This window comes from Chrysemys picta, chromosome 2 (genome assembly GCF_011386835.1).
Source record: "Chrysemys picta bellii isolate R12L10 chromosome 2, ASM1138683v2, whole genome shotgun sequence".
Taxonomy (NCBI): domain Eukaryota; kingdom Metazoa; phylum Chordata; order Testudines; family Emydidae; genus Chrysemys; species Chrysemys picta.
In genome coordinates, this window is record NC_088792.1 from 191,886,625 (window position 1) to 191,908,446 (window position 21,822).

The 21,822-nt window shown below is 38.4% G+C and overlaps 1 protein-coding gene and 1 long non-coding RNA gene across 3 annotated transcripts in view; both read right to left on the bottom strand.

Annotated features, from left to right (window-relative positions):
* TSHZ1 (teashirt zinc finger homeobox 1) overlaps positions 1-21,822 on the bottom strand; it is a 56,337-nt gene that overhangs the window by 14,186 nt on the left and 20,329 nt on the right. The window lies entirely within an intron of this gene.
* The window catches only part of LOC135981663 (uncharacterized), a 28,449-nt gene continuing 18,288 nt past the window's right edge, over positions 11,662-21,822 (bottom strand). The window contains exon 2 of the long non-coding RNA XR_010598803.1: positions 11,662-21,798. This is a non-coding gene — a long non-coding RNA (uncharacterized LOC135981663). The remainder of the gene's footprint in view (positions 21,799-21,822) is intronic.

Genomic DNA, 21,822 nt, shown 5'->3' on the forward strand with positions numbered 1-21,822 from the left:
TTGCAATGCACTGCTAAAACACCATGCCAGATCTACCTGAAGGTGGCTGCCACCCATGACTCTATTGGACACAATCTCTCTGCTTTCATTTGAAAGGGAAAGATGTTCTACTGTTTTTTCTTTCCCCACTCCATTCCCTCAGGAAGGGATCCTCTCTGGGGAGGGATAGCTCAGTGGTTTGAGCATTGGTCTGCTAAATCCAGGGTTGTGAGTTCAATCCTTGAGGGGACCATTTAGGGAACTGGGGTAAAAATCTGTCGGGGGATTGGTCCTGCTTGGAGCAGGGGGTTGGATTAGATGACCTCCTGAGGTCCCTTCCAACCCTGATATTCTATGGCTCTAGGTACTTATGTGACCATAATATCTGGATGCTCCAGTCCATTTGCTCAGTCTTCCCAATGTTGATTTGTGCATGTAAGACAGAACAAATATCCTTCCTGTTATCAGTGCTCTGCCTGAGATCACACCTATGAGATGAGATCAACTTGTGGCACCTCATAAAGTCTCATGCATCTTTAGAGCCACACACTGCGGAGCACTGCTCTCAGTAAATGGTTTACGATATATTGTACAGTTTCATCTCGTACTTCCACTGTAATCAAGAAAGGCTACTGGTGACTGTGCTTTATAGTTACATCACTTATGCAAATAAGGAGAAACAATATAATATAAAAACAGCCTAAGAAAAACCAAAACAACTGCCCAAACTCACAGTCCCATTATTGAAGGCTTTTAAGAACAGGTTAGATAAACATCCTTTAAGGATGATTTAGGTATACTTGATTCTGAGTCAGCACAAGGGGATGGACTAGGTGACCTCTTGAGGTCACTTACAACCCTACATTTCTATGATTCTGTGACTGCAAAAGTAGGTGTCACTAGGTCTCCCAAACACTGAGACCCTAGAAAGGACAGCCAACAATATGGTAATACATGAGAAAAGGAAGATTTTCAAGCTGCAAGTGCAGGAGTACATGATACAGCACGCTGCTAATGTCAGCAGCGCATGTCGTATGCGGAGGGGAAACCACCACCGTTAGGCTCTGGTTGTGCATGGCAAAATGTACATGCATATCTTGGCTCAGGTGAGTAGTCCTTTTGAAGACAATGAGACTATTCATGTGAAAAAAGTTATACATGTGCCCTGATTCAGCAAAGCACTTGAGCACATTGATGTCAATGGGACTTAAGCACGTGCTTAACTGTTTTGTTGAACAGGGATGGGAAAACTCATGTAAGGTCAAAAATGTGCTTAAATGATTTGCTAAATTGGGGCTAGGGTCATGGGCTTTTTCCAGGATCGAGGCCTTAGAGTCAAATTCTGCCCTCTCTTACACACAAACAACCCCACTAGATTGTATTTGAAATTGACGGGATTGCCTGGGTATAAAATGAGTACAGAACTAGTCCCTGAGTGCCAGAGGAAACCAAGCAACAAAGCAAGTTAGATCCAGTAAAGAAACTGACTTTATTAATTATTATTATGATTATTATTTTGGTCTTGGTAGAAAATACATTTTTTAAAAGACATAATTGTTTGAACTCAGAAACTTAATTAAGACAAGTAATTTCTAGACACACAAACACAGCAATCACATTTTGTCTGCAAACTAATTTAGAGCGTATTGTGCTGTTAAGATTACGTTTAGGAGCTTCCTCAAAATTAATAACATTAAATAATACTGATTATGTCAACAGTGCCACAGGCTCAGCAAGGCTCAGAACTGGTTGAGCGACAATTACAGTGACATAGATACCTAGGGATTCATATTACAGTCCTTGCCCATACAAAATTCCCATTAACATCAATGGCTCTTTTGCCTAGGTAAGGTTTCTGGAGACAGGATAATGTCTAGGGGACTCCATTACCACACCAAACAATACTGGTTATCTATTTAAGCCTACACCTCAGGTTCCTGATTCAGGAGCCAAGAATCATGTGATCTGTACATAATATTTGAAAGAGAATTTAGGTGGGTTCAGTTTCAACTTAACATTTCTAGAATTTCCAAGAAATACAATAATTAAGTATAATTCTGTGATTCCTATTGCCTGTCACACAGTTTCATTTCCAGTGACTGTTAATCACAATGATTTTTTCATATAATTAACCAGACCTCTGCCAATTACTAAGAAAAAAGAAGTGCTTGTAAACTAGTCTGAGCAGATGCCCAATATTATTGGGAGCATCCTGGTATCAGGGGCTTTGTCTTATATACGCAACTATACCCCATGCCCTCCGGGGAAAAAAGGGTCCCGATTTTTCACAATTTGCTATCTGGTCACCCTATTGTAAACTCACAGAAATGTTCTAACAACAAGCACTGAGAGGCCCTTCAAATATAGGGCAATCTACAGGATTTCCAACTTTGCAAGGATAAGAGAAAGATAAGTAAGTTGATTTCAATACCAAACTTTATGAGAAAAGGTGAGGATATGTCACTTGGACTACATGTTTGTGGTTTATTCTGCTGTTTCCTCATTTACTGGATATATATCATAGCCTCTGTGGTTTACCCTCGATGTAACCCCTTCTGTGATGAAAGAAACATCAATCACTCACTATGGTGGGTTTCAGCAATGTAAGTTCATGATACCATAAAATTTGGGAAATATGGGGGACTGATAAAAAGCCAATATCACTTGCTTAAATTAAGAATCACATTCGGATCTGGTTTCAACTCAAATCAAGAAAGCCATTTTTAAAAGAACATTTTTCAAATCAATGACTCCAAGAGCTATCACATTACATGATCAGCCACAAGATAGCCCTAGTATAGGATAGTAGATTTGAGTAAATGTACTTGCTTTGTTGCCCTCTAAGAAGACATCATCAAAAACATTACAAAAAAAAAAAAAAAAAGGCCTCACATCAAATAAAATCAGCAAATGCAAAACCTTTTTTACATTATTAGGTCATGAACATGAACAAGATGAAGGTGAAAAAAATGAATAAAAGTACACTGGGTACATTCATTTGCACCCTCCAAAAATGATAATTTAAGGTATAAAATCCAGATTTGAGAAAGCTTAAACCTTTCATATTTTTGTCTAGCAAAGAATAAATATCTTGTTGCTATGATAAGTGGTGACACTTTAAGGTGCAAAAAAAATAAATCCCTTCTCTTTAACCATTCTTTGAAATATGACCTACTACGTCATTTAATTTTTGAAAACCCTAAGGTCATGTAACACACTTTCTCTGTCATTTGTAAGTACATTAACTCAGTGGCCATACGACAGTGAAATTATGATAATGGGCTGCTAAAATGGGTCATGCAGACACTGCGTTTCATGTTAGCTTCAAACAACAGTGAGAATATAGTCCAAATCAAATATGACAGTACAAGAGCACGTGGTTTACTTTTCTCAAGGATTTGCAAGTAACTGGGGGGGTAAAAGGCAACTACTATATTTTAAATGTATTAGCCTCATTTCCCACCCTCCTGCCCTACCACCACGATGAGCTAAAAGAAAATTGTCACGCTAAACCAACAAACTTTTTAATAAAAGACAAATCACTGTATGATTCCTTGCAAGGTTTTTCTTCATATAATGCCAAGGTTATTTCTAGAAAAAGGCTACATTCCTAAAATTAAAATGGTTTTATATAATGAGCACTAGAAGTACACGAACCCATAGACAAAAGAAAAAGTTAAATAATTTTAATCATTTTTAAAGTATACTGCCATTAACTTCCACATTTCTGCTTGTGTGTAACACAAGATGGACTTCATTGCTAATGGTCCAGGTAATGAAAACTCAGTAGTATACACAACTATACTTCAACAGAAAGGAACTAAAGAATTTCTAATATGACATGCTACACATGTAAAAACCAACAAGTCATAACATTAAAAAAAAGAAGAGCATGTATTTATTTATGACAAGGGATGAAGAACAACATACTTCCAAAGTGTAATGGGAAAAGTTTGTTTATGCTGCTTTCTTATGTTATGTTACAGAACCTCTATAATGCCGAACGGGCTTTGCCAAATTCATACAAACACTGTACCCCCAGGGTTTTATTTTATACCTAGTACTGTAGATTGGGCAAATGGGGATTACAGTATTAGAGTCTTTAAGAAGACCTCCCAAAAATGAAGGCAGTCACACAGGGCCAAATTCTGTGCTCAGTTACACCTATACACCAGCACTTTACCCACTGATTTTTAGGATATTAATACTTACTAGCTACCTGTAATAAAGATGCAATTTTCTATAAAAAGCCCTTTTCTCTTTCTGTACAATTTGAAACTGTCTGTCTTATGTTTCCTGAGAGAACTCAAAGCCGCAAGATTGATGAACACAAAAGCATGGGAACACCATCCGCATGCAAAAGTTCACTGAATAGCACAGATAATTGCTTAGATAATTGGTTTAATAGAAGCTCTTTGAAATCTCCTATAGTATATTTTATCATACATGGTAAGTATATGCTACACAACTTGAACATGTATGCATATATGTGATATTTAGGTTGATGACTTAGATTCATTGGGTGATATTTAGATTTTTCTTTTGGTAAATACAATAAATAGACATACGCAGTTAGCTAAAAGAATGGGGGGGAAGCTAGACCAATAGGACCATGTCTGTTTTGAAGTATAACACGTCTGTCGTACAGGGGAAGAAAACCAAGTAACATAATTTATGTAAGGGGGGTCCATTATGTACACAGGAATGTTGCCTTTGTGACAAGACAAGTAAGTAACAGCCAGAGAAGTTGTTCTTGGGTAAGATCACATTGCCCAGCTCCAGCTTCTGAGCTTCCTGAGCCTTATGCAGCCTGACTGACAATGGGATTTAATGTAGCCTAACTATAGTAGCCTTGAGCACAGATGCAATTATAACAGTAAGGCATATAGAGTTTACTGTATTAGAATGTATCAGACTGTTGCTAGCATCAGCGGTGTAATCCGCAAATGTTCCCTCTTCTATGTCTCCTCTTTTTTCCCCCCACCTGAAAATTCAGAACATGAGAATCTTCCAGTATTAAGAACATGGGAAAAGGTCATTTTGTTTTCCTCGATACCATAAAAAAATGGCATCACTAGATTTGACATGCATATGCAAATCAGCACAGGAAAAAATCTGATTTTCCTTCACACTGGATTATTGTATCTGTATTAAATGTTGATACAAACACCATGACTAAAAAAAAAAAAAAACCAACATCTCTGTGGTTTAATTGGCAGGATGGAAGTAATAAATGTAACAGCACTGGACAAGGTTATTGTCTCATGGCAAATGATAACTAAAATGTACAGTTTCCCTAAGAGATAAATATAAATTCAATTTAGGTTATGCTCTTGGAGTTAGTTCTATAATTTAAATTCATGAACAAGCTTAGTAGATATTTTACATTAATTCAAAAGAATATATTGATTACAGATAACTGGTTAATAATCTCACTATATATAATACAAAACAAATGGACATATTTATACTGGGGGGACAGAAAGGTTACCGATGGCCAATCTATTCATGTAAATTTAAAGTACCATAATAGGCAATATGTCATTTTACTCTTTCAAAAATGTTCTTTGTTAGCTTTAATTATCTTTTAATGCTTTAATTTCAAATGCATTTGTGTATCTGAATATATTTGTAAAAGCAAACAGTGTCCTGCTAAATAAATAAGTTTGTAATTAAAAAATGCATCCAAATCATTCTGTTTCATCAGGTGCTAAATGCTAGCCCAAATGCTACAAAAGGAGGGTGTAATCAAAGTTTATATGGCCGAACTTTTGCAATAGTAAATCCAGAGTGCACTTTTAACTATATTATTTATACAAACATTTTCATACACAGAATCACAAATAGGTGCACGCTCAGGTAAATAATACAAGACGAAACACACTGTCTAATTAACATGAAGGGGAATCACAAACCATGATAAAGTAGCTTCTACTGCCAAACTCAGTGTCCATTCGTCTTTAAGATTTTAGATGGGCCTGGATTGTTATTGAATGTGCTAAAGCAACACAGAAATATACCGTAATCTGGAGCTAACATCTTTAATTTGTCATTTTCATGGCAGATATCCCCTTCTAGTCTAGAGATCTAAACATTTTATGTTGCTAGCACAAAGCTACTTAAGTACCTGCCCACTTAAGGCCTCATATTTTAAATTCATAACAGAAGCAAAGTAAATTTTACTACAGATTATCATATAATCAATAATTTTTCAAAATGTTTTTCTCATGGAAAGTTATGATGTTATTTCAAGCAACTGCTTATTACTACGTTATAAAGCACATTCCTCCGCAACGTGCTGTTCAGGATCATGAAACCTTGGCAGCGCTATACCTATCCTCTTCAGATTAAGCAAGAAGAAATTTAGGTTAGGATGGTAATCTTAAGAATTCATCATCTAAAAATAGTTTAATATCCACTGTGTGCATTAAACGTTGGGTAAGTTTGAAGGAACTACTGCACAACAGCAGCAAATCAAATTCTCTTCCCGTGTGCTGATTGATGCAATCAGGTATTCATTTAAATGGTCCTTTAGTGAGCTGTCACCAAACTGAAGCCCATTTACAGAAGGTGAGCTAATTAATGAACTCTTGATTGAAGATTAATTTGGCAATGCTTTTTAATTTTCGCCTTAAAACCATGACAAACAATGATGTATTTTAATTAGAGTTTCAAATTTAGTTGGATGCTTTATATACATCTTTGATATTGTAAACAGATCACATCTATTCATTGGTAAATGGATAATAATGTTGAATTATCTAGAAATTAACAAAAGACTAACAGTGTGTCCTTTTTCTGCAGGTGTGTAAACAATGTATGTCCCTATAAGAACCAGAAATGTTTTATCATAGAATGTAGAGGCCACTTCTGTGCATCAAAATCTCTTTGTAACACTATTGCGTTAATAAAAACTAATTAGTGTCAATTAAAAATAAAAGCACTATGTGAGAAGCTGCACTATATAGCTCTACATACATACATATATACAGCAAATAATAGTAAATCCAGCTCATAGTACCATAAAAATTAATCTGTCTTCATGTTAGCTGTGATTTCTTTCTACAGTGATCAGTGATTTATTTGTGAAATTCCTGGAGTGGGGAGCCATACAGAGGTCTCAAAGATGTGGACCGAGGTAAACAGCATGCCATAATATATTTAGCTTATAATAATGCAAAACAGAGAAGAAAATACATTCCTTGACTAGGAAGTTATTTAAAATTTAAAGCCAGGAAGCAGTTTGAGGGGGCTAAAATTTGCCTGGCTTTCCCTCCACCATTTCCTTACAAATGAAACTATCAATCATGGAGATACCTGTTACTACATAACAACAAAGATTATTGTCATTTCAGAAGAAGTTCAAATGCATTATTTTAACTTCTACTATTACCCCTTATTCACAAGTTTACTTTTCATTTATTGGATCAGATACACCATTTTTTGTTTTTCTTTTAGGGGGAGAGGGTGGTTAGCTTTCTTGGGGGCCCGCACTCTTCTAGCCACAAAAGGGCAGCACAGAAACAGCAAAGTTAAGTGAAAACAGCAGTGATCACCAGATTGCTTTGTTTTGTTTTAAGAACAGGAAAACAGAATAGCATTGAAGACACTTATAACAACCATGCTCACAAATAACACAATCGATAGTTCGTGGCTTTTTAGAAACCATTTTCAGCTAACTGGTCTCCTAATACTGCATAAGCACAGCTTTCATCTGTTTGAGATCTGGTCTTTAATTGCTTCAAATTAACATTGAAATGCTATAATGTTACCAAAAATGTCTTGGCTATCATGTCATGCTTTCTATTTCATTTTAAACACTGGTATACATTAATGACAAAATATTCTTTGATAACAGCAAAGATAATCCTGGAAATTAATTTAGTTTAAGAAGGTCTCACTTCCCCACTGATTATGTGGTCAGTGCTTAGTTAGGCAGGTGAAAGGTTTTGAATCAAACCAGAGTAATATTTGCTTGAGCTGTAAGAAATTCATGCATGTACTTACCAGAAACAATCTCTCTTTTTTGTCAGACATAGTGCATGAGTCCGTCTGCACAAAAGGGCTGTTTTTAGGAATAAACCTGAATTCCAAAGAGGTTTGGATCTGGGGTTCCTGTTCAGTCCCCTCTCTAGTTATTACTGACTTTACTGCTTATAAGAGGGATTATTCACACTATAATAAAACATTAAGTAGAACAAGGGTTCCTGAAGATAGTGTGGACCACATCTTGTCATGAATCCATTCGTGGTCATACAACATCCCTGTGGCACTACAGCAATTGCTTATATGGAAAAATAATATCAAGAAAGTATTTAATGTGCTGTCATCTGATATTTCCTGTGATTTAACAGGATGGAAATAAGGAGAAGACCATGTAACCAGCCAGCCATTCACAGACCAACAGCAAGTTTTCTACGGACCACCAAAATTAATGAAGGAGAAAAAAGCTAAATACACCGGGTCAAATCTTTTTCTCGGTTACATTAGTGCAATCTTCTGGACTGCACTGGGTTGCACCAGTGTAACAGAGAATAGAATTTGGCCTTTAACATGCATCTCTTTTCTTTATCCCGTCAACTATTTCACTTAAAGAGGCTCAAGAGTAGACTACACAGGACCAAATTCTGCTCTTAATCTAAATTTACACAAGCTTTACTACATTGGCTTAATAGAGTTATTCCAGATAAACACAAGCCTCATGGACAGCAGAACTAACAACGTAGTAGCAATCCCACAGTGACATTTGAGGAAAACTTTTCATCGGAAGTCCCAATTCTCAGATGCTTGAAATTTTCTGGAAAAAAAAATGCATTTCCTTCTTCCAAAATAATGTTTAGGTTTGGGTCAAATTCCTTCAGCCAATCTGAATTTTATCCAAGTTGGGAGGATAAGGGACATGAGGGAATGGACAGAAAAGGTGTTTTCTGTTGCTTTTTGCATATGCTTGGATGGCTCAAACTGTTTCATTTTAAAAATTCAATCTGAGAATGTATGTAATCCTCAGTGAAGAATGCAGGTATTGGCAATTTAAGAAAAGAATTGTTTGAAAAGAGCCCACTAGGTATGCCTGGTACATTATTTTCCTTACGAATGAGGACCTGATCCAAAGCACACTAAAGTCAATAGAACTCTTTCCATTAACATCAATGGGCATTGCATCAGGCCCTGAATCCTATGGTCCAGGCACATAATCCTTGTTAATTTGCACTAATGGCTGGATGATTCTCTGCAGATTACTAAAATTTGCAAATACACCAGTAATTGTGATTTTTTTTTAAATAATCAAGGATACAGTATCACAAAATCTATTATCAGAGGGGTAGCCATGTTAGTCTGAATCTGTGAAAAGCAACAGAGGGTCCTGTGGCACCTTTAAGACTAACAGAGGTATTGGGAGCATAAGCTTTCGTGGGTAAGAACCTCACTTCTTCAGATGCATCTGTGAGGTTCTTACCCACGAAAGCTCCCAATACTTCTGTTAGTCTTAAAGGTGCCACAGGACCCTCTGTTACAAAATCTATTGGTTCATTTATTTTGACAAGCATAGTTTTGATTACTTATGTTGTTGCTCTACAGTATGCTTTGTAGAAATTTTAGGGGCTGATTTTGTGATATGATGAGTACTCCGGCAAAATACTGCATGCCCTCAATGGCACTGAGGATAAGTCACTGGAAGCTGAGGCCACACAGCACCTCCTAGGATATGCTGGGCAAAGCTCAGAAGCAGGCCCTGATCTCTAAGTCACCCGGCTGTTAAATCTTTGCTAAAATCTGAAGTGAGGCCTCCAGGTTTTTGGTGAAAGTTATCACGAATGCATTGGCAAAAGGAGAATTTGTGAGGTTCTGTGGCATTTCAATTACTGTGTGCATTTATTTAAATGGGGAACTCCATACACATGTGGAGAACACTGAAATAAACACATACCACACATCTACAGTGTATAATCCTCTGAATCAATGTGCAATCACAGTTTTTTTTTCTAATGTTAATAACAATGCTTAGCTCATACTGAAAACAAGTTAAGCTAACTGCCAAAAACTATGTTAACGCCATGTTGTTGTTGTTTTTTTTAGATACACTTAGAAAAAATACTATACATGCACATGAAAGCTTATTTGCAGCTGTTGCGGAAAGAATCTCTGAATTTCCAGATTTTTGTTCATGTCGAATCTAAATCATAACACTGCATTAACAAAGTTTCTTGGGTTTATATATTAGAAATAACAAACAACAAGGCATACTGCTATAAAAGATATCCACATATCTGTGATATTCAGGGAAATCTGAGACAAAAGGTCAGGTACCTCACCTCTAACAACTGGAAAACCTTGGGTATCTAGTAAAACCCACTTCTTGACTCTAAGTGCAATACTAATAATCATTTTATTTGGCAACACTAGTTTATTTTTTCCTGGATGATAATAGAATGCAACTGTAATTAGCATGCCCCTTTTTGTTTACTTTTTTCTTTGTGTGCCAGTATCAAAACCGTCTGCAAAGAACTGGGGAAATTACTGGTTAGTTACTGCTACTCACCAATTTATTAAAATTCTTTTTAGGGGGTCAACAAACATGTGGACATGGGTGATCCAATGCATATAGTGTACTTGGACTTTCAGAAAGCCTTTGACAAGGTTGCTCACCAAAGGCTCTTAAGCAAAGTAAGCAGTCAGGGATAAGAGGGAAGATCCCCTCATGGATCAGAAACTGATTAAAAAGTAGGAAACAAAGGGTAGGAATAAATTGTCAGTTTTCACAGTGGAAAGAGGTTAATAGTGGAGTGCCCGAAAGATCTGTACTGAGACCAGGGCATAAATAATCTGGAAAAAGTGGCAAAAGTGGAAAACAGTGGAAAAAGTTTGTAGACGATACTAAATTACTCAAGATAGTTAAGTCCAAAACTGACTGCAAAGAGTTACAAAGGGGTTCCCAAAACTGGGTGACTGGGCAAGAAAATGGCAGATGAAATTCAATGTTGATAAATGCAAAGTAATGCACATTGGAAAACATAATCCCAACTATACATACAAAATGATGGGATTTAAATTAGCTATTACTACTCAAGAAAGAGATCTTGGAGTCATCATGGATAGTTCTCCAGAAACATCTGCTCAATGTGCAGCAGCAGTCAAAAAAGAAAATATCATGATGCCACTATATAAATCCACAATACGCCCACACGTTGAATACTGCATGCAGTTCTTGTCGCCCCATCTCAAAAAAGATCTATTAGAATTGGAAAAAGTACAAAGAGGGATAACAAAAATGATTAGGGGTATGGAACAGCTTCCGTACGAAGAGAGATTAAAAACACTAGGTCTGTTCATCTTGGAAAAGAGATGACTAGTGGGGGGATATGGTAGAGGTCTATAAATTCATGAATGGTGTGGAGATAGTGAATAAGAAATTGTTATTTACCTCTTCAGATAACACATGTACTTGGGGTCTCCCAATTAAATTAATAGGCAGCAGGTTTTTAACAAACATAAGGAAGTACTTCTTCACATAAGGGATGCTGTGAAGGCCAAAAGTATAACTAAATTATAAAAACAATTAGTTAAGTTCATGGAGGATATGTCCATCAATAGCTATTAGCCAAGATGGTCAGGGATGCAACCCCATGCTCTGGGTGTCCCTAAGCCTCTGAATGCCAGACGCTGGGACTGGATGACAAGAGATGGCTCACTCGATAAATTGCCCTGTTCTGTTCATTCTCTCTGAAGCACCTGGTACCAGACACTATCGGAAGACAAGATACTGGGCTAGGTGTACCATTGTTCTGATCCAGTATGGCTGTTCTTATGTTCTGTTTGAATCAATAAAAGGAGAACCTTCCTTATGTGTCATACAAAAGTCATGTACACCTCTACCCCAATATAACACGGTCCTCGGGGCCAAAAAATCTTACCACGTTATAGGTTCAAATAATACACCCCCTACTTTCAAACAAGGAATATTTCTCTGTATTTCTGTGCTCAGTAATATAAAATTAATATATATTAGTAAAATAAGTTTATGAGGGCTTCCTTGGCTCTCTCTTTATGGTATTATAACATGCTCATCTATTGTTCAGGCAATCCCAAGATTTTACTATCATCCATACTCTTCATTAGAGACAGGCAGGGGAGTCTTCATAAATATATATTTAATTTTTCAGTTACATAATTATGGATTTTCTCCCAAGACAGACATTTAAAATATGAAGGATATCCTCTGCCAGGTTTCACGGTACAGCAAGTCAAATCTGGGGCCTAAAATACTTGGCAATATCATATTAAAAACAGTAATGTATTCAGCACTGTGTGCACGAAAGGGGGTCCTGCTGTTCTAACAGAGCAAGGACCATGCCTTGAGGTGTTCCCCAAATGTCTTGATGGTTGATGCTACACCATAAGGATAATTAAGAAACCACACATTATACCACAATACCACAGTCTCAAACTTAGAATAAATTCCCCTTTCTCTAGCTGAAACATTTTTGAGCAGGACTTTAGCACTCCATTATTGTGAATGTTTTTTGGCCCAAGGCAAAAAATATTGACAAAGTTCCACCTCCAAGACAGTTATTGTCTCTCTATACTTGATAGCAGCCTTCAAAAGTTCACCTGCTAGTATTAAATCCTTGGTCTGGGTGAGAGAAGTAAAAATGTGCTAGCATTCCAAGCTATTTTACTATAGCAGCAGCTCCTGCAGCAAATCAAATTGTTCTTTCAATTAAACCAGTTCAGTGCCTTAGAGAAGAAAGATCTTGCCTTTCCCCTCTCCAAAAAACTACAGTTTATACCCAGTCTGAAGCTTTTACTAGCACTGAGAGATAAGGGCTTTGACATTCTTATTCCAGTGGTCAATAATCCACATCACAAAATTAAAACCACTTCAGGACATTTGAGTACAACTGACAATGTTCACTAGAAATGTGCTGTCAAGTAGTTTAGGCCTCCATTGTCTTCAAGGTGTCAGGTACTCGGTTTGAACCTGCCCTCTGATAGTCTGTCTGTAGTGCACATCAGCTGATTTTCCAAGAAACTGGAATCATGTGGTACAGTAAGCAGGATCAAGCAATGTATCAGAATAATGTCCTAGATTTAGGAAGGTCAGAAAGAACACTTCAAGGTGTGCTAAGCTGTCCTCATATAAAGTGGTGATGCAAATAAAATGGAAGCTTTGTATCCTTCCAGGGGACAGGGAGGGAAAACTGCTCTAGGGAAAGCAAATGTCCTCTTGGTTTTATTATAGTGTTTGACTTCAAAAACTAATTTATCTAATTTTGATTAATGTGAAAGAACCCTTATGATCCTATGACCCACACATAAAGCTCTCCATACCTACTCCAAGTGCCAACCCCACTCACCTCACACACAGAGCTTTGTTTACATGTGGGACCCAATATCAGAACAGAAATTCCTCTGATTGTATTATTTTAACCATATTTTCAGTTGGTAAATTGGATGTTACTATGACAAGGAGGACATTTGATAATAGAACATGCAACTTTCATTGTACAATATACGGGTCTTAAAGAGCTAAGTGGAAGTATCCCTTTAAATGAGGCAGCCATGGCTACACAAGAATGGAAACCAAATGACCCCTACTGGGTAATCTATCCAGGTTAGAGATGAGGTTATTGAGGGGGCACTACAGAGAGGCTTGCATTCTGCAAGTAAAGTAAAGAATGTCAGAGACCAGAATTTCACACCATTAGCTTCAGAGACAGCGGAGTGTTTCCCTGATGATGTTTAAAAGAAAACTGTTAAATACCACAGCACCAAAACAACATTTTGGTCTGAAAAGAAATTTTAAAAACCCATTTTTTTGCATTGCACAAATGCAAATGCAAACATTTCATGTAGTAAAACACATAAGGCAGCTTAACATCAGAACTGCAATAGCTGGGATTGCAATGGTCCAGATTCTGCAAGTTGTAGAGCTCCATAAACTCTCACTGGGTTTGATGGGAGTTTAGAGAATTCAGCAACTCATAGGATCAGATCCTGTGTTGGCACAAAAAGGAATCTGAAACAGGCTATCCAGATTTAAAACTCGTAAAGGTTTTTAAATGATTCCTTTCTTGTTTCAGATCTTTCTTAGCAGAAAAAATTAGACAGCATATTATCTTATCCCTAATTTTTCTGTGAAAGGTTTTTGCTGGTCCATTTTTATGGGCTATGTTTCTGAAAATGCAAACGTTGGATCTCTCTCAATCCCTCCTCAATCCCCACACCCCCCGTCAACACGCTCCTCTGCCCCAAAGGCAGAAGAGTAAATCCAGCTTCTCTTCACCGATTATGGGCCTGGTTTTAATTTGTGCAATAGTCCCTTTGATAACAATGCCTAGTTAAAACATCCATTAAAAAGTCTGTAGCAGTCATTTAATGGGGGGGAAATCTAATAGGGTTCCATTGGAATTCCTCCATTAACTTTTAACAGAATTCTTTCTTCTAGTCAGTGTTGTAAAACAGGGATATTTCATAAATGTAAGACTGGGCTCATTCTCCACGAGGTGACAGTTAGGTCAGTGGTCCCAATCTTTTTAGGCAACTATGACAGTTTACCAAAGTAACATCTCAGCTCTAACAACCAGTGTCACCATCACTTATTTAATTGGAGCATGCCCCACACCAGTTACCAGACTCCCAATCACAAAGTACCCTAAAGCACAGTGAAGCAGCACAAGTTCCACAGCAGCTCAGAGTGCTAATCATACAGTCGGAGGCGGGCAGAGCACTAGGGCTCAGACACTAGTTACTAAAGAGACTATTTATCATTAGGCACAATATCCAAAAGTACCAGGACTGGCACACATGTCAGTCTTTGGGATTAGGAATTACTGCGGACTCGTGTAGTGTTCTTTCATGAGAGGATCTCAAGGCACTTTACACAGGAAGGCAAGTATCGTTATCCTTATTTTACAAATGCAAAACCGACACCCAGAGAGGTGAAGTGACTTACCCGCTGTGGGTCAATGGCAGAGCTAGGAATAGAAACAGCCCTACTGACTCCCAAGCATGTGCTCTAGCCACTAACATTGAAGTTTCCAACAAGATACTGAAGTCAGTGGGGATTGAGAATGCTCCTTGCAGGATTGGGCTCAAAGTAAGGGAACTTATGGACTCTTGGGAGAAACCTTAGTGGTGGAAGTGAAGCTTAACTCTCCAGCATGACAGACCTCCTCAAATCATACAGTCATGAGTGACAGAGGCATGCAGAAAACGAGCACAAAGCATTTGTTCAAGGAGGTTCCAGGCTGTGCATATGAATAGTTCAGACCCACAAACTCCATTGCCATCCTCCAATCCACACATCCACGGAAAGTGAGGGGGAAATATTTTCAAGGTTACTGCAATTATATTTTTTTAATTAAGTATTTCATCCATTACTAGGAGTTCAAATATCCTGTAAATCCAATTTTGCTTGTGCTTAAACCAGTTTTACACTGATACTGCTGTAACTCCATTGATTACACTGGTCTACACTGGGGGGGAGGGAATCGATCTAAGATACGCAACTTCAGCTACGAGAATAGCGTAGCTGAAGTAGACGTATCTTAGATCGACTTAGAATTACTTACTTTGTGTCCTCGCGGCGCGGGATTGATGGCCGCGGCTCCCCCGTCGACTTTGCTTCCGCCTCTCACCGAGCTGGAGTTCAGCAGTCGACAGGAGAGCGATCGGGGATCGATTTATCGTGTCACACTACACATGATAAATCGATCTCTGAGAAATCGATCGCTACCCGCCGATCCGGCGGGCAGTGAAGACGTACCTTTGAGAAAGGAATTAGACTTGGACAGCTGATCCTCTTTTAAGAGGGGTGGTGGGAGGAGGGCTTTTTTCCCCCCCTTTCCACTCAAGCCAAGTTTCGGGGGGGGGGGAAACAGAATTCAAAATGCTATAAAACACCCCAACGTTCATGTGGTTGTATACATACCTTTCTCAAGGGCTAGAATTATTTAGCTTTTGGCCTTGTGCTTCACAATGCACTGAACTGAGAAGATGTTTTACTACCATTTCACACTGTATGCTTTTACTCCCATTTTCTTTCGTTATGTCCTAAAATATGTCCTAAAAGCACAGAAAAAGAATCGGAAATAGATGAAAGAATAGTAATGCAGGGAATCAGAGAGACAGCAAGGAGAAAATATATTAAGAAAGAAGTTAAAAGGATGAAATAGTAATAAATAGGGATCTTAATTCTCATCTCACCCCAGTGTATATCAGGCTAACTCTACCAAGGACGCTGCAGTTACACCAGTGAAAGTGAGAAGAGCGGCTGAGGCACGAAGCAGGGGTATCTCACCAGAGCATACCATAGACATAAGCTCTCTACATTTAAATAAGGTGACACTTTTACCAGCAAAACTGATTTAACTGCAACCTGAACACATGCATTTGGTGAACCCCTTTTCCACACTATTTCAAGCAGTGCACAAGAGACCAATCCCCAGAAAATAACAGCACCATCTTTTTTTAGAAAAGAAAGTACTAAGTCTGAGTAGGGACTGCTCTGACAGAGGTAACTTGTAAAATAAGGAAAAAACAGAAAAAATGCAAGAAAAAACTTTATTTGATCTTAACCTTTATGTCTTATGTTGACATTTTTGATGGTATGACTGTTACCTCATGCATTTCCCACCATACAGCTGCCCTTCTCTCAATACTTTATTGACCTTTGATTGTCAGCTGCTGCAGACCCTTACCACTGCCCTGTGCCTTTACACTACACTCACACCTTCCAATTTGCTTGCACTATTCACAAGCGTCCCAGAATGACCAAAAGAGGTCAAGCAAACATGGAGCCCTCAAGGCAGCAAGTCACTGGAGTAGCAGGGTTGGTAATTAATGATAAAGGAAAGGAGATGTGGGGGTCTGATCTAAAGAAAACCTGGACATCTTGTTCATAGGAGAAAAAGATGAGAGCTCTTTGGAACAATTTTCTTTGGAAAGGAGGTCTCAGGTATAGATGACTCTCTACCCTTAATTGACTCTTACTATAGAATGAAGATGACAACTGGTGGGGGAAAGGTCATTTGTCTGGGCCTTAATTTCTTCTCTGAACCAATAAGCACATGAACCAATTCATTGTTCCCTAACACATTGGGAACGTGGGACAAAATACACCTCTGATGCTGCCCCATTTCACATCACCATCAATGAGCAAGTTTTTGGTGGAAAAGTGTCATTTCAAAGTTCTACTGCTGGACTAGATGACCTCCTGAGGTCCCTTCCAACCCTGATATTCTATGATTCTATGATTCTCTATTGTGCAGAAGCTGCACTGAAGCTCAGTAGTAAAGGAGTTCAAAAGAATTGGGTTCATTTCACAGAGATAGCAGGGGCTGAGGTTCAGCACCTTTCTAATATTTTCCCATATCTAAGCAAATCTACCTTGGATTTGACAGCTCAGGAAACTGACAGACCTTTGGTGAGGAACACATAATCTACATACATGCAACAAAGAAGTAATGGAAGGGTAATAGTGTGCTGACCGGGAAGGGCAGGCAAAATATATTTTTGCTGGAGTTTCCTCAAAACTGCAAGGCTACCACCACCATCCATACACAAAGGGGTGGGTGTAAAATGATCACATTCCTATCCTCAGACCTGGGGATCCTCTATGGGAGAGTGTGTAAATAAGAGATTATAAATTCTCTCTGAGATATCAGAGATTACAGGGTCTGCCTTTCCATGCTGCATTTGTATATGCTAAATATTTTATATCCAAGCAGTGTTTTCTTGTGGGACAGGTGTGCAGAGCAAGAGGCACACCTGACAAGATGTGTTTGATCAGAGTACCAGTCACGTCAGAAGTATGGGACTGGCAGCAGGACTCTCCGACTGTAAACTGAACAGCTAATCTGGGGAAGGGAATGGTACTGCCACCACAACCTGGTGGAAGTTGGGAACCTCCTAAAAGAAGATTCCACTAAATTATGCAGCAGAGGAGAAGAAAAAAGACTGATGATAAGAGTTTCCCACTATCCTTAATACAAAATAGGAAAGATGTCACTTTTAACTTATCACCCAACAAAAATTCTTACCTTGTCTACACAATCCTTGATAGAGCAACTTGCATGTTCACAGTGACGAAGCACTTCTCAAACATGTTACTAGTTATAAACTAAATTCTGGCTCAAATGTTGTATGCTGCATGTACAAATGCATGATCATTACAGAGAGGGAAAGAACAAAGCAGTGTATCATGGGTCATAAGTGGTAATGTAAATTAGCTGAGAGTGAGAGCATGAATATAATAACATAAGAACGGCCATACTGGGTCAAACCAAAGATCCATCTAGCCCAGTATCCTGTCTGCCGACAGTGGCCAGTGCCAGGTGCTCAGTATGGTCTAGTGAGTGGATAGAGTACTGGACTGGGAGTCAGGACCTGGGCTATATTCCTGACCTGATGGGTAACTTCTCCTCTCTTGTGCCTCTCCTTCCACTCCTACCAGGTATCTGACATCTCTACATAGATTGTAATCTTTTGTGTTTGTGCAGCACTTTGCACATGAGGGCTGTGATCTTGGTTTGTGCCTCTAGGCACCAAAGTATTTGTTATACAAATGCAAACAACAACAAAAATAATAACGTAAATATAAAAATCCAAAGTATGCAAGAAAAATTTTTTTTTAGAAACCCAGCCACTGACAAATGGCAATTACAAGAGTAAGATGTTCACCTGATTCGATATCCTTAACTTACCAAGCTACACAGAGAATTAAAAAAAAAAAAAAGATGCCTAAGTGCATTTTGGGATGAATGCATTATGATTATAAAACCAGTCCCACCACTATTGTCAACCTCATTCTCATCATTTGGTCATGTGACTTTGTTCTCCAGAGTCTGGACAATGCAGTTGGTTAACAATGTGGGAGTCTCTTCAGTTGTAAGACAAACTTGTGATATCTATTTATGCTTTTGCCTTAGGAATGCATCGACAAAGGAAGCACACAGCACCAAAAGCCTCAGAAAAACAGATAAACTTCTGCAAATCGACTGGAAAATCCTACACGTTTTACAGAACACATCACTGCCCTGAAAATCTACAGGCCACACAACTGCAAACAGGAGCACCAAGGTCCACTAAACTATCATAATAACAAAAACACCTGTGCTAATTACTTCCCTGACACAAGTTAAGTGCACAGTAATCAGGCGACAAAGTGTTAACATTCACTGAATTGCCATGTAATTACCATTGCATCCAATGGAGTTATCCACATACGGTATGTATGTCATTGTTACTGTTACTATGCAGTAACTATCAAATCACCATGTGTCATCACCGTAAAATTAGGTTGATCCACTATGCAAACTCACACTGTGCAGTAACTCTCAAAATACCTTGCTCAGTTCAACCCTGTGCTGGTTTGGTCAAGTCCTTTATGTACTGAGATATACTAAAGGCTAAAGGGCTAGGTACTTTAGCTTAGAACCTCTAAAGGAACCGGATTCTGCCACCTTTCCTCACACTGAGTAGTACCTTACTCCATGATTCCATTGCAATCAGGATACTATCTGCAATGAGCAAAGGTAGTGGAACCTGTCCCAAGTGATCCATTTTCATCTTATATTGCCTCTACAGCCTACATGAACATATCATCCCCTCCACATCTGTAGTAATTATTATTTTAAAATAAGAAAGAGTAGAAAACCCTATCCCAAGCTGAGTTCTTATACCTTGGAAGGAGAGGAGAGCCAGAGTCCACTAGGGACCACACTATTGCCAGTATATTTTAGTAGGAAGGCACTCAAATACTACAGTGCAGGGAGGGGTGATTAGATACCTAGATATTTGGATTCATATTCCTTTCTGCATTTACATCTAAAAAAAGAACAAAATAAATGATACTGATATAAATTTAGAAGCATACACAAATCATTGAAGCAACTCAAGCGAAAGAGTAAAGCTGCAAGTGTAGTTCTCAACCTGAGAACCTCCCACACGCTACACCAAACTCATTAGCAACTGTTAACAAGCCACCTAGTGTAAGCTCCATGATAAGTGCAAACATGATGGTGGGGATGTGTGATGACTGTTTTCATACCCTCGATACATTCATCACAAGGTGTACTTTGTGCATATCTTTTTACATTAACACTTGAAAGGTGCTCAAATGCTATTGGAACAGGAGCCCTATAAGTTCCTACATAGGTAATAGAGAGGCTTTGAGAGCACCAGGTTGTTTACCATTAGCTTTAGCAACATTTAAACATGTACACAACTAAACTTACAATAAAAACAGAACCAGAAAAAATTAACAAAGCTGTTGATGGGAGAAGCCTGGCAAGAGAAGTCAGGTCTGATTGTATCTTCCCAAAGTGTTGAGCAGTGTAAGAGTGTTTTCTTAAGATGTGGTAAAATCGTAGTGAAGACAAGGCAGTTGTAGTTTTCACACGTCATAGTTAAGGTAAAATTACAACTACCTTGTCTTCAGTACGATTTTGCCTTATGTTAGTTACCGTGTGCTAGCTAACACATGGTAAGAACATCCCTTTATTCTTAGTGAAGACTAAGTTTAAGAGTCTAGAGACTTAACTAGGGTGATTAACACTTTTCTACTGCAGAACAGCACTGCAATGGCAGCAGCAGAATTTGACAAAACTCTTTGAAGCATTTTGTTAAAATGTCAGGCTTTCACTGTGGATGTATCTGGTACACAGGGCAGCCCAGGATCAGGAGGCAGATTTCTGACCTGTGTTCCAGTTACATTAGGCAGCATATAAGTGGTTAAAAGATTCTACACCTTCTCCTTGAGTTTTTATATGGAATATATCTCTGACAGCCTATATTATACTTCTCCATCAACAGCCTGCAGTGTACAAGATTACAATATAGCAGACAGATACTACTTCTGATTAGCTGAAACAAATAGAGTATTTCTGACTACTTTCATATTGCTTTCTTGTACATAGACCAGACACGCAATATTGCTCATACAGCCTCCTATCAGCCCTCTTCAAATGCTCTCCAGAAACCTTTGCACCAGTTCCCACCATATTTCATAAGAAAGGATGGTCTATGAGGCCCTGCTGACAGTTGAGGGACAACTAGTTGCAAGTGATTTCAGTAAAAGTCCAAAGAGAGGGAATGGAAGCTGGTTCATGTCCCCACGCCATACCTAGGCCATGCCTATATTAGCAAAGATAAGGCCTGCAAATCACCAGTAGTACTGCTCTACAGTGGTGGCAGCAATGGTGGAAGGATAGCATATACAGGTTTCAGAAGATTTTAACTACTGTGTCATCTAACCCTGCTCTGAGTAAAGTGCATGAGTGTTTTCTACACTACAATTTCCATCATTGTTCTACTGGGAATTATGGGCCTCATTTCTGTTGGTGCAAGAAAGGTCCTAAACAACTACTCCCCTTACAGTCAAGATCCATTCCTGGTCTAAACATGCCCAACGTTATTTAAAAAAAAAAAAAAACTATTCCTTAAAATTCTGTAATACTGAGGAAACAACATCCTGCCGCTAGTAAAAACTAAACTTTAATATGAGCATATGAATATTTCTGAAGGATACTAGTTAGCATGTTGTACACTGGGACCTTTTTAAATATTGCCTTAAAAGATCTAGACTTGTGTTAAATGTGACACTCAAAGCAAACAATGCACCAAATTAGGGGGGAAGGGAGCATGACAGTCTCTCTTCAATTTTGCATGCATGATAATGTTTTTAACCAGTAAGGTCATACCTGCATGTGATGAGTGACAACTTTTCAGCTTGATTCAAAGCAAACAGCTGCTGGTTTGATTGCCTAGCAACTAAAATTTGATGGATGACCCTTAAGATGGATAACTACCATAAATCACCTCATTCAGACTCTCAGGGAAAAA